The following is an 8,973-nucleotide window of genomic DNA, read 5'->3' as shown; positions in this document are numbered from 1 at the left end:
AAACATGAATAACTGGCACTTAAGGATCAAAACAATCTTAAACACCACCACAGCCCAAGCCCTGCCAGTCCCCATGGGCTGAGGCCCACTCAGGCACCCTCGTGTGAATGCCACTCACCAGCAGCCAGGGCTGCCTTTGGATGCCCGGGAAGATGAATGTCCTCCTCTCCGAGACCAGATACCCATCCCACAAACCACTGCTCTCTTCCTCCCGTACCTTTGCTTCCCTCTAAGCCTCTTTCATTACTCATCCACTGGAAGCAAATGCAAAGAGTAATAATAATTAGACAAGTACAAATAGCCGGGCGGGCTGTGGACGGTGCCTTCCCCTCAGTTCCAGGCTGTTACCATACCAACGGCAGGGTGAGTGTGGGGCTGAGAGCACCCACAGGGCTCCAGAGCTGGCACATCATCTGTTATCCCCCGCTTGGGCAGCCTCGGTGAGGCACTGCCAGGGCCTCGGGCTCCGCTGCTTCCAGGCGGAAGGAAGTGGTGTTTTCTAGGAGGGAGCGCTGGGAAAGGCTCCATGTGAGCAGCAGACCGGGGGTGGCCCTTTGGGAGGGGGTACAAGGATGGGGAAAACAGTTACGGGGTGGACTTCAGGCCCAGAAGGAGGCATGTGACAGCCACACTGTCACCTGCACTTCTCCATACCTTTAGACAAACTAATTGGAATGTCCTGTATAAAAAGCCAGAAATTATAGGAACACTTACCTCTCTTTTTTCACACTGTCCACTCGGCATAAAAAGACATTTTGAAGTGTCTAGGATTTGGAACAGGGGTCTGCACTCCACACAAGGCTTTTTCTCTGCCCCACAGACCTCTGCTTCCACAAGGCAAGCTCCACAGCAGCAGCAGCAGTTCCCAACACACAGCACTGCCACCAGCCCCCTCTTGGCCAGCTCTGGGGCAAGTTTTGGTTCACGAGGTGGTCAAGAATAGCTGTGAGTTGTGCCCACACCAAGCTGGCCTGAACCTGTTTCAAAAAGCAAATGAGGGCATCAAATCCTCCAGGCCCAACTTCAGGCATTTTAAGGGGGCGGAGGCAAGGAATAAACACAAATCACCTGATCTTCCCTCTGGAGCTGATTGAAGGATTTGTGGGGCATTGCTGGCAGCTGTGCAAAGGAATCACTGCACGTGCTCAGGTGGCCAGACCGACTCATTTAAGCTTTGGGCCATGACCCAAAGCTCAGTCAGCTCCTGCAGGTGTCCTGGCAGAGCTGGCAGCAGCATCTGACAGAACTGCAGTCCCTCCCCAGCATTACAGGCTCCTCTTTCCTCTGCACCACAAAATCCACTCACTTTTCAACCCCCCTTTTAATAACACAGCAAATCTTCAGGTCTCTCTTCTCCCTGGCTGTGCCTCCCAAGAAAGCTGCTTTGTCTCCTTTGCACTTAACAAGACAAAGAAGATGGTTAACAAGAACTTTTGCAGATATGTTTTATTTTTATTTTTAAGACCTTCGGAAGCCAACTCATCTGCTCTCATGGGCTTCTTGCTGATATGTCTCACTTTATTAGTGACTTTGGCCTTGAGTGTCTCAGCTGTTTGATCAATACTGCAGGGGGTCAGTGATATTTTCTCACTTTTAGTGTCTCTCTGCCTTTAACTTTGTCACCTGATGAACAGCACTACCCCTGCAACGCTTATCTCGTATCGATTTTCTCCCCACTCCTGCTGCATTTCCAGCTGTCCCACCATTTCCCTCCCTGTCACCACATGCCCATTTAATGTTAACTTATCCCCTTTCTCCCGGGCTCTTTATTCTTACAGGGTCTTTTGCGTCCTCGCTCCCAACAGCAGATTGTCAAAAAAACAATTTCCTTTTTTTCACCTGACTCATTGTTATCCTTCAGCTGTTTATTGTTTGTCAGCGGGTGCCCACAGGGATGGCTGGGGGAGAGGTGCTGAGTTGAAGCAGATGTTTGAAAGCCACCTGTCCCCCCCCAGTCCCACCACCCCACCCGGGATGGAGGGCTCAGATCTACCCCAGGAATGCAACAGGCACCCTCAGACTGCAACTTTCATCCCAGCCTGGATTTGAAGCAAACAACAATCTGTTGTTGTCCAAAACAGTATTTCTGTCTTTGCATTCCAACAGGAAATTACAAAGTAAAAGATGTTTCACGTGATACTTGACATGTAAAATTTCAGTTTATCAAGGAAAAAGAAAATTAAAGAATCAGTGATTTACCAAGTTCTATTGTCAATCACACAGATTGGAGTCCATTGGCTTCAGATCTAACAGATTTCCAGGTTGTTTTCCTGTTACCAATTCTAATCTTTAGCCTTTTGAAGTCCTGAGCTCAGGGATGTAGAGATGGGGAAAAGCAATTGCTTACCTTGTTCTACCTTTATTGTACATAATTGGCTTGAATTTATCCATTTTTAGGAAAAATAGTACAGCAATCAGGAAAAACATTCCATTATATGCATTAACATAGGAGTATTCCTCTGCAGTACTTAGTCCAACAATTTCCTGATTGAAATCAGAATTCAAATCCTTTTGAAATGTTTATTTTTAATAAACACATGACCCTTTAACAGCTGAGCATCTCACCACTGGTTCAAATGCTGCAAAAGGAAGCTGGTGCACTGAGCAGTGAGTGGAGCTGGATCAGACCCTCCACCCGGGGATTAACCAGAAGGGGAGATTTATTTGCTGACCATCCAGCTGAGATCTCACTAAGGAAGCTCAGGATGGAGGTGAAGGAGGTGATCACCACTCTGTAGATGAAGCAGCAGGACTGCCCAGAACATGCAGGAGGGCCAGGGAACAATTTTTATCCATGAAGGGTTTCACAGGAGCTTGTTTCCCCACCAGGACTACTGGGAAAGGAATAAGGCAAGCAAGCCTCTCTGCCCAGTGGGAAAACCAGAGTCCCGGGAAGTGGAAGAAGAGTGTAATGGCACGTGCTGCAGGGATTACCTCTCCTCAGTGCAAGGGTGCTTCATAAATCCTGGCCTCCCAACTCGCTTCTGCTGAAGCCGCTCAGTCCCAAAGGAAGTTATGGACAGGTCTCACACACTCCTTTGCTCCTGGAGTGGGTGAGGACAACACACAGACCTAGGGCTGCTGGGCAGCTTGTCTCTCTCCTGCCTGTGAGAAGATTTCAACCCCCTGGGGTCTTATTGTGCCTTCCTCTGAGCCATCCTAGAGGATGGAGCAACACAGCTGAAGGGCCACCCAAAGCTCTCCAGCCCTGCACATCCCTGTCAAACTCTGAGCACTTCCCTCCAGCAGCTTTACCCGTTTTCCCACTCCTCAGTGAGGTGCATGCAGCTCTCAGTCCCTGCCATTAGACTCTCTGATTTAATGCACATGTACTCTTTTATTCATCCAACAAGTTTATTCCTTTGTCAGGTGCAGCCTCACATCGGGGGGCTGCACTGAGACGGATACACGGGGAATTTATTGCTCTACCAGGTTTATTCTTACCCCAGCCATTCATTTCTGCAGACTCCCCTCTCCCCGGCATCCCCGAGCATCCGTGGGGGCGAGGCTCCCACAGAGCGAGCCTGCATTGCCCTCCTGCGGCCGGCCAGGGATCCCAGAGCCCGCACATTAATCATAGCAGCAGGAGTGTAAAATTCAATTTTACCTCTCCATTCATTCTGAGATGAGTTGAAGGCCGGCCTTGTACATATAAACCACACTTTACTTCATCAGAGCCCTGGTAACAAATGGAGTGTCTTCTTTGGAGAGTTTAACCATCAAAAAACACCGCGCCATTTAATTCCACGCGTGCCGAGGGTCAGAGAAGGAGCTCTTGGCATCAGCAAATGCCTCAGCCCTCAGCTGTGCAGTAAACTATGTTTTAGAGATTGTTCCTCAATACGAAATGATCAGTCCATTTATCTGCTAAAGCAGCCTGTCTCTTTGTTCAGTCTCCCAATATTTTTTCCGCTGACCTGATCTGGACAATAAACCAAAGTCATCTTAAGATACTCACTGTTCAATTTGTTACTTGAGTGCCTCTGAGCCCTGCTGTCCCTGCCCTCAGCATCACAGGCTCCTCAGCCTTCACCATTAACCCCAGTGCCAGTGCTGGACACTCCGAGCTCTGCCCAGCTCATGGGGACGGGCTCTCCAATCCCAGCTCCTGCCATGGCCCAAACCCCCAGCAAGGTGTTTTGTCCAATATCCCTCTCACACCAAGTACACAAACAGCACTTGTGCAAGGATCTGGGGCTCTCTGCTCCCTGGGAGCTGCTTTTGCAGAGTTGCAGCCACACTCCTCCCCCCAAGGCGATGTGATGCTGGGGGAGCTGATCTGTACTCCGGGGGTGCAGAGTGCCCCCATTTGCACCCTCAGCCTCTCTCTTGGAGGTGAAGAGTGTTACTGTGACTGAAGAGGACTTGAAAGTCCCACCATAGTCTCCTCAGTGAATACAACTGGTTTTCCAGCTTTGGAACTGGGTCACATATGCCTACATCACCTAATGGGAGAATTTTAGATACTCAGTCCCATGAGAGTTTCCACAGTGCCCCGAAGAGCTGAGCTCCCACCACCTCAAACTCGCTTTTACCTCAGGTAAAAGCTATCTCAGGTATCTCAGTTAGCTTCCCAGCAAACTGAATGCCATGCACCTTATCCTTTGGTATCAATAGTTCCTTTGCATTGCATGGAAGATTAGACACCTACACAAGGCTGTGGTGTCCACTGCAGGAGCCAGATGTTCAAAAGTCAGCCCTCACAGATCCCTGACTCATGCCCAGAGCCCTTTCATGCAGGTAGCTGTAAATAACTAATGCAAGTTTACACTACAGCGATGGAGGGATTTAATCTTTAAAGACATTAAAAGAGCTTCCAAACCTCTGAACCATCCTGGCTACTCAGACAAGACACTGTCTAGAAAAGCTGCTCCCTGTAATAATTAATTTTGATTCAGTTGCTATTTTTCATTACGTGTTTGCCACGTGTTGCTCCACTCAGGAGCTCCATATCACCTCTTCAGCATCATGTAAACACCAAGATTTTAACAGCAGTTCCTGCTGACAGCAGGAGCTTTCTCAGTGCTTCCCACCTTGATTGTGCCACATGAACCCCTCAGCCAAAACAACACAGACTCACAGAACAAATGAGAAATATTGCAAGTCTCTAGAAGGGCATTTTCATGGCATTGCCAAGGCCCAGTGAGTAGGACTGCTGTGAGTGTGTGTGTGTGCAGAGCGCAGCTTGGAGAGACAAATATCAACAGCTGGGCAGTTGCAGACAGGGCCATTACCTTAATTCATGGATTTTTCCCTGAAAACTTTTCATTAAAAAGGTTTTGAATTTTTTTCCTAAGGAATATTCTAGCATTTTATCTGTGTTTTTAAGTTTCACCCTGCTTTTTCACTTTTTTTTAATAGAAAAGGAGGGGAAACAACAGTCCCTTGCAGGTCTGCATCTTTCTGCAATGGAAAAGCACAGGAGGAGAGGTGTGTAGCAAACTACTTTCTGCCACTCAGCCATGGTAGAAGAAGGGACAGAAGGAAGACTCACTCTCTCATAGCTATTCCTCCAGTCACCACAAAAGAGGAGTTAAAGGGAGACAAGTGACATAAATAGTCCCCAGAATTTAACAGAGAAGTCAAAGTGAGGAAAAAAGTGCAACTAAAATCAAGTACAGCATTTAAAGATCAGTCAGCACTGAGAAATATCAATGTCAGCAATCTGCTCCTTCCAGTTTTAGAGAGAAGAGTTTTCTCTCAAACTGAGCCAGCTTTGGCAAGAGAACTCCAAACACGCTAATCCACTTGCCAAAACCATTTCTGCCTTCCAGAAAGCATCGTGTTTGTGGGTGTCAATAAGTCTGACAGACATTGCAGTCTCCTTCTGATGTAGGAGGTAAAATTTCACTCATATTTACACTTCAGTAAAATGTACAAGTGGGTTTACAAAGAGAGAGACAAAGTCAACAGCAAATTCAGACGCTCCAGTTCTTTCTGTGTCCAACCAAAAAGTCAGTCCAGAAAAAAGTTCTGGAGAGAAGAGGTGGATACAGAATGTTTATCTTCTAACTTTCATAAAAATATACAAAACAGCCCATTCCAAAGTGATCTATAGTACCTCTGGACTCCTTGAAGGTTTCTGTCCCTGGAGAAGCCACCTTGGGAAAACCTGTGCTGGTGCCAGGCACTGAACTCCCTCCACAGCTCTGCTGGGTGCCATCAGCGTGGCTCTGCCCTGCTTAGAGCTCTGTCAGGCTCAGCTCAACTCTCCTCTCACTGCATCTGGTGCAGGAATTCTGGCAAAGCCTAGAACACCTGTCTTGCCAGAAATTATTGCTTGCTTAGGTAGAAGGGCTCCTGGAAAGTCTCCAAACCCTAATGGGAACTTCACTCAAGTGACTGAGTAGTGGGTTCCCATATATTTCAGCTTTCCTAGTCCCTGGGATCTCCTTCTACAATACATTTTCCCTCTGTATTCCACTCCTCACACTGACAAGACAACCTCTAAATAGACTCAAAAGGACTTTGTGACAAAGGGACAAGAATTTGGATGTGTCTGTACAAAAGTTTTGGATGGAGAACAGCAGGAAGACATAGAGCAGATCCAGAGCAGCAGCTGCTCTTGCCAACCGTGTACCTGCAGCCCTGTTCTCACCGTTGCTCTAATTGAATGTTAAAACTGAAGAATAAGAAAAACTGTTAAGAATTGGCCCATTACTTTTCCCCCCGAGATACTACTTGAAAGCGGTGCCTGCCATCTACTGGCACCTTTCTCAAAGTGCAGTCAGTTTTCCCACATGCCACTTACGTTCATCCTGCAACTTGTTTACTCCAAGTCCCAGTAAAGGAACTTACTTCAAATGCTGAGTCGTACTGTTGACTTTCTTTGCCATTTAGTGATTGTACAGCCACTTGACAGAGATTAACATTAAGTTATTAAATTACAGTAATAAACACTGCTTCCAAGTTGCCTTCAATGGAATTGCTCGAAAGTGATGAATTAGTCCAGCAAGTGACACTTACCAGAATCCTGGGATGAGCACAGTTTCCAGTGCTCACTGATGCTCCAAAGGAGGGGGTTCTGAAGAGGGAATCAGCAGCAGCTGCTGGCCCCCCCACAGCCCAGTCCTTGACTCCAGGATGGCTGGTCAGGAGTCTCACTGCAAGTCACACAAAGCACAGCAGTACTGGCTCAGCTAATTATTTCCCAATCAGCTGCTGAAGTTTAGTTTCCCACCAGCCAAGCCAGCAGCTCAGTGACTTCCTGCTCAGCAGCCAGAGGAGCAAACCAGCAATGCACAAACAACTGTTGTAAAACAAATTCCACGTGAACTGAGGATGAAGAAACCCTGCACCAACGTGCACCTTCCCTGCAGGTACCTCTCTGCTTCCCTGCTCTTTTCTCCCCCTCCTTCCCTACAACCAAGGCTCCCAACAGAGTCAAAGAAACCCAGCCCTCCCTCTTCACAGAACACTTTATAATTACCAAAACATTTCTAGTGCCTTACAGCCCTGCCAACCCTTCCTGCAGCACTGCTGCTCCAATATTCTCCCCATCTTAACATCTCCCTCCAGCTTTTCCATTTGCTGTAACAAGAAACTCTTCACTGTTTCCACTTGTCCAAGAGCCAGAAGAGCTCTGACCCACCAGATCTAGAATGAGTCTCACAGATATCCCATTCTGGGAAACCACTTTCATTGTGTTTAAAGGCACCTGTTACCTGACTTACCACTTTTTCCCATTTTTTCCCGATGCCTGTCTGTAATGTGCTTATTGTAACACATAAACTTAACTCACCTTAGAAACAGGTTCTGTCCAATCACTTTGATGTACGTGCAGAGAACACTGCTGTGTGTGCACGGCTCAGTTACACATCCTCTTATCCATTATCACAAACCATGGAGAAGCCATGGCACTCACCCCTCCCTTACTTTTGTCCCTTTTCATTTTAGACTTTTAATTACTTGTCTCTTTCTTCAGATTAACCAGGAAGAGTTGTGACTGTTTTCTCATCAGTTTATCAGAATTACTTTTAATCTACAAGATGAGAAATATATTTCAACTGATAATTATCTTGGTTGAACCTTTATTCCAATTTAGCTTTATCTTATTCTAGAGCTGACAGTACTGAAGTCATGAGTAGAAACACTGACAGCATTTTCAGATGGGCTTGAGGAGTGTACCTTCCTTTTTTCTCCACAGTCATTTGACATCAATGAATTGTAACCTTCCTTTTTTCTCCACAGTCATTTGACATCAATGAATTGTAAATTTACCTTTTAAAAAAATCTGTTTCCTTGCCAGTGAAAGAATGACTTCTCTTTCAAGCAGTATTTTGATTCAACGGACTAATATTTTAACCTCATTCTCTAAAAGCCAGAGATAAAATCCTCAAATGTTTCATAAACTACTGACAACCATCTACAAATGACTTCAACCTCCCCCACAACAGACTGTTTATGCAGCAAAGAGCCAACAACAAGGCAGTAACCCACCTCCTTAATCAAGGCTATTTAAAGCATAATGCTCTGTACAAATCCAGCACAGCTGTAGGCCAAAGCTTGACAAAGCAAAGAGATTTTCAGGGTTTTTTAAGTTTCGGGTCTGTGCCTTCAAACACCTTCAAAGGGTCCATACCTCTGATGCAAGCAGGACTTCCTCTCTAAAGGTGACCTTAATCTGGGTTCTAAAAACATTTATTCTTAGCCTGCATCTCTAGTATAAAGTCTGCCTGTTTTGTGGCTGGTGATACCTCAATAGTTTGTAAAACTGCTAAAAAGACAAGTCTTAGTTTCTTTTTTTGTTTACAAAGACCTACTGCACCCATTCTTATAGAAGTAAAATTGCTTGTAGCATTTGACAAAGCTTGTACATCCCTGGGTTCTGAACTCCACAAGAGTCAGAGTCTTTCTTACAGAAAATTTTTGCAGCTGTGCAGCCAGGTAAAAGAACATCTCGGGAAGAGAGTTCTCCAGAACCACCCAAAATTCTGAGAACTGGCAAATGTAGTAGCCACCCACTGACAGCCC

Source organism: Lepidothrix coronata, unplaced genomic scaffold (genome assembly GCF_001604755.1).
Source record: "Lepidothrix coronata isolate B3197 unplaced genomic scaffold, Lepidothrix_coronata-1.0 Scaffold99, whole genome shotgun sequence".
Lineage (NCBI taxonomy): Eukaryota > Metazoa > Chordata > Aves > Passeriformes > Pipridae > Lepidothrix > Lepidothrix coronata.
This window is presented reverse-complemented; position numbering follows the sequence as displayed.